The following is a 7,979-nucleotide window of genomic DNA, read 5'->3' as shown; positions in this document are numbered from 1 at the left end:
AATGAACCTGTTGGACTTTAACATGATGCTGTGAGACTTCTTATTGTGCCCACCCCAGTCCAATGCCCGTATCTCGACATCATATTTACATTGCAATTGCTGGTACCTACTGTCAGAATGAGTGAGTTAACTTCTACTGCATTAAATTTCACTGTAGCTCACCACATTCAAAGAGTAATGTTTGTTATAAACCTTACTGTGGTAAATCTTTTGAAAAACTTCAGCTTATCACTGCTCTGCTTTCATCACACTGGAAGCTTATGTGAAAAGATTAATAATTTCAAAGCTGAACAAGGTGCACAAGACTGGAAGGAGAATGCGACTGTGAATAATTGGCACTGTGCATATTCCTGTATCCAGTCTATGGGAGAACCAGGAGAATGAAACCCTGGTGGTCCAGTGCTTAGGATTTGGCGCTTTCAGGGTCATAGATCGGCTTGATCTGCCAAGATTTAAAGTTTTTGATAATCTATTTCACAAACCTGAGTCGTTTCCTGGTCGAAAACAGCTCTGTCAGAAGTAGTGGAATTAGATCTATATTTCTGTCCGAATTGGAAATGTCACATGGGCAACAGTTCAAGAACTAACGCAGACAGTGAAGGACAGTGATAGGCTGCAAAGCGCTGCCAATAGAGATGGGGATACAAGGTCAAATCTGTGTGACAATGAGGTAGATTTGATCGATTAGATTGACACAAACATCCCCTCGACCTGGATCCAAATCTCAGCCAAATCACAAGAAAACATCTCGCTAACTTAAACGCTAAGCTCTCCGACTTCACTCAGAAACCAATAACGCTGAGACAAAGCGGGATGCAGTCTGACCACTGGATCCCCCTCCACCACTTCATAAGACTAAGCTGGATCCCGAGCACTAGTTTACCGCTGAGGGGGTATAGCTCAGTGGTAGAGCATTTGACTGCAGATCAAACGGTCCTCGATCCAAATCCGAGTGCCCCCTTCCTTGTCTAATTGTTGCCTTAATTTCAATTCTGACTGTCTTTCTTTGGCTGCAAAGCGCATTATGACGTCCACCAACCGGGAAAGGCGTTACATGAATACAAATCAGTCTTTCATAAAGTACCTTCAGTCCCAATTATTTGGTTACTGACAATCGTCAGTGGAAACAGTTTGTCTCTTTCTGCTCGATAAAACGGCCCTTGCCCATGTTGGGAGAAGCGGGAAACCACGAAATCGCTGCAACACTGCGGGGAGTAAAGTAGTCAAAGGGACTTGCACAGTATTGTAAACGATGTGGTCATGTTGTAGTTCTCGACTATGTTTTTAAAAAGGAGAATTGGTGTTGGATATATACAGCACTCGCTGACACCCGAATATAGTGTGTCTTCGTCTAAGTGGCGGAATTCGTTATTGCGCTCGACTTTAAGCAAATGGTTGGTGGCTCAGTCCCATCCAGAGGCGGTGGTTGTACTTTCATTTTCCCCATAAGCATTCATCGCCGCGCAGTTCCGGCTTGTGAACCGAGGCAACAATAAAAATCTTTCTCGAGTGTTGCCGCTCTACTGTTGTCAGGTGTTGTCAACATTATTTATTTAATGAATATTGATATCATTCATATCACATGGTATAATATATTATCATTTCAAATATGCAATTAAAGTTAAGAATTAGAGTCTTGGTTGGATGTGTTTGTGTATCAGTTCACCGGTGAGTCCTCATCTGAGACTGGGAAACAATCTCTCAGTATTCTGTAGGTTCAATAAGATTGCCTCTCAGTCTTCCAAACTCCAGGGAATTTCAGCCCAGTTTACACAGCCTCTCATCCCAGGAGAACTCTCTCATCACAGGAACCTACCCAGTGAACCGTCTCCAATGGAATGATGGCCTTTTTCTGAAAAAAAAGCATTGTCAATATCAGAACTGCACCGAATATTTCACACTTGCTCCCAACAAAATCCTGTATAAATGTAAATTGGCGTTTTGATTCTTATACAGCAATCTGTTGGCAATAAAGACCAAATGTCATTTCCCTTCCTATTGTTTGCTGCACCACCATGCTATCTTCCTGCGTTCCTTGTACAAACACACCCAAATCTCTCAAGATAAACGCTTATATTAGGAAGGACGATGGCCGAGTGGTATTATCGCTAGATTATTTGTCCAGAAACTTATCCAATTTTATGGGGCCCCGCTTTTGAATCCTGCCACGGCACGTTGTAGAATTTGCTTTCAATAAAAACTGTCTGGAATTAAGAATCTACTGATGAACATGAAACCATTGTCGATTGTCGGAAAAAAAAAACATTGAGTTCGGGAATGTGCTTCAGTGAAGGAAATCTGCCGTCCCTTATCCGTCTTGGCCGACATTGATTCCAGAGCTGCAGCAAAGTGTTTGACCCTAACTTTCCCAGGACAACCAGGATGAACAATAAATGCTGGCCAGCCAGCGATGCTCATTTCTTATTAATTAAAAAAGAACTAGGTCACCTTTTCAAACATTGTCTGCTCTTTCTCCCATTATGAACAAGATAAGATCTTTCTGGGCAACATGGTGGCACTGATGGCTCACAGCGCCAGGGACCCAGTTTCAATTCCCGGCATTGGTTACTGTCTGTGCAGAGTCTGCATGTTTTCCCCGTGTTGCGTGGGTTTCCTGCGAGTGCTCCTTCTTATTCCCAGAGTGAACGATGTGCTGGTTAGGTACATTGGCCATGTTAAATTAGCTGTCAATTTACCCAAGAAGATGCCGGTTCTGCCGACGAGGGAATTGTCACAGAAACTTCATTACGGTGTTAATGTAAGCTTAATTGTGGGACTAATAAATAAAATTTAAACTGTCCAACCTTACACCCGATTTGCTGCAACCACTGAGCTATGGAGCCAATTCCTGCGCCCAGCGCGGAGTGTGTGTATCATCATCAGTGGAGCGAAGAAGATGTTGAATTTTCAGGTGGGTGATATTTGATGGATGTGGAAATATCCGAGGTGGAGAACAAGCAGCTAATCGATGAGACTTGAAAGAGGAAGAATTTGACATGTGTGACAGTTGCTTTTGTGATAAATGTTTGCCGTGTCATTCTTCTTCAGAGTTTATTGCTGTTGTTACATCTCTGATTTTTCCAGCTCCGATACGTTTCAATCAGCTGAGGATTAATCTCCTTGATCCCTCAACAGACACAGTGAGACGTGTTTTCATTTAATGAATAATAAGTTATTCACTACTTGCCTGGGACTCCAACGCGAGACATGGCGCCGAAACCTGACCACGGGACGCCAGGAAAGCTAATAACAGAGATTGGAAATTCGTTGATAACCATCTGTCTCCAACGCTCATTTCAGGTCAATTTCGCAACTGACATTGTCACACAGTCATTCCAACATCTTATAACCAACTGAAACAAATTATGTCTTCTTCCTTTATGTTCAGATACTTTCAACTCCAGAAATTCAATACGTGCTGAGCAAAGTACTCTGTTTAATTAACAGTTTGTCATCAATTCCGGGCCACAGCGCTGGAAACATTGACTCTGAACCACTAGACCACCCAGGCTCCACTATCACTGGTTCAATGTTGCCTTGTCCACCATTCCTGGTGTCATGTAATCCATTCTGTCTTGTTCTCGATCACAGAAATTCCTTTTGATCCTTTCGCTGAGTGATTCCTCACTTTACAATCAGAAAATACTGGGAATACTCAGTAGGTCAGTTCATGTTTAGTGACAAACACGCAAATAATTCCAGTAGTCGAATCCCTCTGAAATTATAAGCATTTGGATTTTTTTTTCTGTGAAGGCAAAGTACTGCGGATGCTAGAACCTGAAACAAAAATAGAAAAATACTGGAAATGTTCAGCAGGACTGACAGCATCTGCAGAGACAGAATAGAGCCAACGTTTCGAGTCCGGAGCTCTGACGAAGGGTCATCCGGACTTTAAACGTTGGCTCTATTCTTTCTCCACAGATGCTGTCAGGTCAGTTTAGATCTTCCAACCTTTTCTCGATATGATGAAAGTATTTCTGCCGGGATTAAATCGCGGATCTTTCGCGTGTAATGCGAATGTGACAACCACTACACCACAGAAACATTGCGATGCAATGATTCAAGGAAACTGGTGACACAGACCCGTCAATTGCCAATAATAATTTACATTTGAGTTGCATGGAATTCGTGTGATAACAGAGATATTTCGTAAAGTTAATTAACTGGACATATAGCGGTGATTAGATTCGATCACACGCTTCAACTCATATTACTGCCTTGTAACGAGTCTCACAGCACCAGGTTAAAGTCCAACAGGTTTATTTGGTTGCACTTGACTCACGTCATGAAAGGGCAGTGCTGCGAAAGCGTGTGCTGCCAAATAAACCTTTTGGACTTTAACCTGGTGTTGTGAGATTACTTACTGTGCCTATCCCAGTCCCACGCCGGCAACTCCATATCATTACTGTCCCGAACTCATCAATGCTGCCAGCAGAACCTATTGATGCCGTATCTGGTATTGCAAGTGAACAGAATCAATGGAGTAGAATTGGGTCACATGACCCATTGAGCCTCCTCCATCACTGAATCAAGGTAGATCCACAGCTTCAACCCCAATTTCCAAGGTTATCCCGATAGCCCTTCATTCACTTAGATTCCAACAACTTTCCACCTCTACCTTCACTGTCTTGATCAATTGAAGATCCGCAGACCTCTGTGCAGCTGCGGAATTGATGCAAGATGGCGCCCGAGCGAGGCGACCTCTTGCAAGCTGTGCCCAGCATGCCTTCTAACTCTGTCTTTTACTCTCGTTCTATGCTTCTAAAACTTCATTCTGACTCTTTTAAACTCTCTAACAATGTTTTAATTCAATTTCTTACATCCCAGCTATGACTGTAACACTACATTCTGCACGCTCTCGTTTCCTTTCCATGAACGGTATGCTTTGTCTGTGCAGCGCGGATGAAACAAGACTTTTCTCTGTATGCTAATACATGTGACAATAATAAGTCAAAGAATTCCAAAGGTTCACAAGCCTTTGAGTGAAGAAATGTCTCCATACCTCAGACATAAATGGCTGAAACATTATCCAGAAAATGTGAGCCCAGAGTACTTTACTGAGGCACGTTTTGCCACCGTATTACCATAACATCACTCATTTGCCATGGCTAATCCATATAGCCGACATCAGCTGCACCGCGAGTATGCCAGTGGAAGCAGAATAGCAACGATATGCCAGCGGTGACTTTGCTGAGGGCATTTTTTCAATAAATGGTGAAGAACAAATTAACATTTTGTCTGCTCCAATCCAGTTCATATGCAACAACGATCTAGAATTAGGGAAAATTTAAAAAAACTATTAGTTTCGAGTATGTTTCGATCTTGTTTCGAATCGGGGAGCCTATCGTATATGAAATGAACATGTCAACTCCTACAATCCAGAAGCTCTGCTCATGACCAATGTGACCGGCCTAGAATATCAAACCGTGCAGTCCGATTGCAACCTAAATCCTTGTTTTGTAGAATTATAATTATGTTGAAAACATTAGCCATGTGGCAGAGTCATTGACCTAACATAAGTTTCAGAAAATAACATTTGTCCCGAATTTTATCTCTGTCTCCATGACTGCAGTTGCAGAATATTATTCAAACATTGGGGAAGTGTAAATGCCACATGTCTGTGAGATAATGTGATTCCTTGATATTTATTAACACTTAGAAGTGGGACAGCTGCTTTGAAAAGGTTTTATCAGTTTTTTTGAACACAATAATCAGTATACTTCAGGAACACAGGTGAGACATGGAAGTGTTTAGAATTTGATGCGTGTCGACAGATTCTGCCAAAACTGCTGAGAATTTCCACCATCGAATGCTTGTATTATAAATACAGATTTTACCAGAGCATAAAACACACCGCAATACGGCAATGATGAACGAAGTAGCCCAACAAGCTGTTCACGTGTAACTTTGAATTTCCAAAACCCACCAATCTCATAATTGCTGATCCTGTGAAAGTTACCTTGGAAAACAAGGCAGGCATTCTTCTCTCAAAGAACTGAAACGCCTCAGATGTGAACTATCTGCTCCCAAACTCAGGACTTTGCAATATAAAAGCAGCATTCTGGTGAAAGTTTAACTCAGTCCCCTTTCTACTGATCTTTGCCTCATTGAACACGTTTCAGGTTGGGACAGACAGATTCCTGATCTATCTGAGAAAGAAGGAGAATTGGCAGCAAAATGGAAACCCACGATCAAACATGGGTTAAAGTTTCGAGTTTAGTTATTGAGTTTAATAATATTTGAAATATATAAATTGTTGCAAATAATATCTTGGAGATAAAAGTTCAATAAACTAACGTCGGCTAACTATAGAGGCAGAAACACACGATGCGTTTTTTTTAGTGTTGCTCAAGGTCTCGATGACACTCAAATTCCAAGAGACAATAAAAGCAGATGGAAAGGGAAAAAGAAGGAAAGCGCCACCTCTCAATGATTTTGAACCACCAACGTTTCGCTTAATAACCGAACGCGCTAACCAATTGCCCAACAGAGAGTAGCACAACAGCAACCCACATGGCATCCTAAATCAGCGTGTCAGCGTTTTAGCTGCAAATTCGATGCCAATTCAATTTTCACCAAACCTGCCACAGAAAGACCAAATGATGGTTTAGTTTACAAATCTAAACATGCATATTTAACTATTTTACCCCACAGTGTAGTGTTGCTGTCTTGTAATGGTTAATCCCTTCCCCGAACACGGGGAAAGGTCCGTTTGATAGAGCAGGGAGGGACAAGTTTCAGTGGATTGATTGCTGTGATGAGGCGGTTGCCCTTGGAAGAGAGATTCATTGTGGTTAACCTTTTCTCTTTGAAGTTTGGAATGATGTAAAGTGATCCAATTGACAAGTCTGGAATGTCGAGACTGTTTGGCAGTGTACATACTGAGGGATTGTTTCCACCGCTCCCCGCAACCCTCCTCCCCCCGACCCCCACCTCCCCCCCCACCCCACGTCCCCCCCGCCACCCCCGCTAACTCCTCCCCCGCCCCTTGTTGGAATGTTTTGAACTGGGCTCACATTATCCAGGTGGTGTTTCAACCATTTAGGACTGAGGTTAGGCTTGTGAATCCTTGGAATTCTGTGGCCGAGGAGTCTGCGGATCGTCAACCAATGAGGACGTTGAAGGCTGAGCTGGAGAGTTTTTTTTTCAACTCGAAGGGAATGAAGGGATTTCGGGATTTGGTAGGAAATTGGTGCTGAGCGTGGGATCGACCACGATCTTATTACGTGGTGGGTGACGTTCAAAGGGAAACATGACCCACGCCTACTCCATCGATTCTGTTCACTGGCAATAGCAATCGTGATGTGGAGATGCCGACATTGGACTGGGGTAAGCACAGTAAGAAGACTCACAACACCAGGTTAAAGTCCAACACGTTTATTTGGTAGCACAAGCCACAAGCTTTCGGAGCACTGCCCCTTCATTAGGTGAGTGGGAGTTGTGTTCACAAACAGGGCATATCTCGACACAAACTCAATTTACAAGATAACGGTTGGAATGCTAGTCTTTACAGGTAATCAAGTCTTAAAGGTACAGGCAATGTGAATTGAGAGAGGGTTAAGCACAGGTTAAAGACATGTGTATTGTCTCCAGCCAGGACAGTTAGTGAGATTTTGCAAGCCCAGCGTTGACTGTCCCTAATAATTCTTTGCATCTCTAAATGCCTGTAGATCCTGTCTCTCAAAATACCTTCCAACAACTTATCCGTCACAGATGTGAGGCTCACTGGCCTGCAGTTCCCAGGCTTTTCCCTGCAGCCCTTTTTAAACAAGCACAACATTTGCTACCCTCCAATCTTCAGGCACCTCACCAGTGACTATCGATGATTCGAATATCTCTACCTGGGGACCCTCAATTTCCTCCATAGCCTCTCATAATGTCCTGGGATATACTTCATCAGGTCCCGGGGATTTATCCACCTCGATGCGCTTTAAGACTTCCAGCACCTCCTTATCTATAATATGTACACTTCTCAAGAC

The 7,979-nt window shown here is 42.9% G+C and overlaps 1 non-coding gene across 1 annotated transcript; it reads left to right on the top strand.

Annotated features, from left to right (window-relative positions):
* Nucleotides 1-889: 889 nt before the first annotated feature.
* Nucleotides 890-961, top strand: trnac-gca (transfer RNA cysteine (anticodon GCA)). The gene has a single exon. It is a non-coding gene; the product is annotated as a tRNA-Cys (tRNA).
* Nucleotides 962-7,979: the final 7,018 nt, after the last annotated feature.

The sequence above is a fragment of the Mustelus asterias genome, unplaced genomic scaffold (assembly GCF_964213995.1).
Source record: "Mustelus asterias unplaced genomic scaffold, sMusAst1.hap1.1 HAP1_SCAFFOLD_288, whole genome shotgun sequence".
In the NCBI taxonomy this organism is placed as follows: Eukaryota; Metazoa; Chordata; class Chondrichthyes; order Carcharhiniformes; family Triakidae; genus Mustelus; species Mustelus asterias.
The sequence above is the reverse complement of the archived record's forward strand: the minus strand, read 5'-3'. Positions and strand labels throughout refer to the sequence as shown.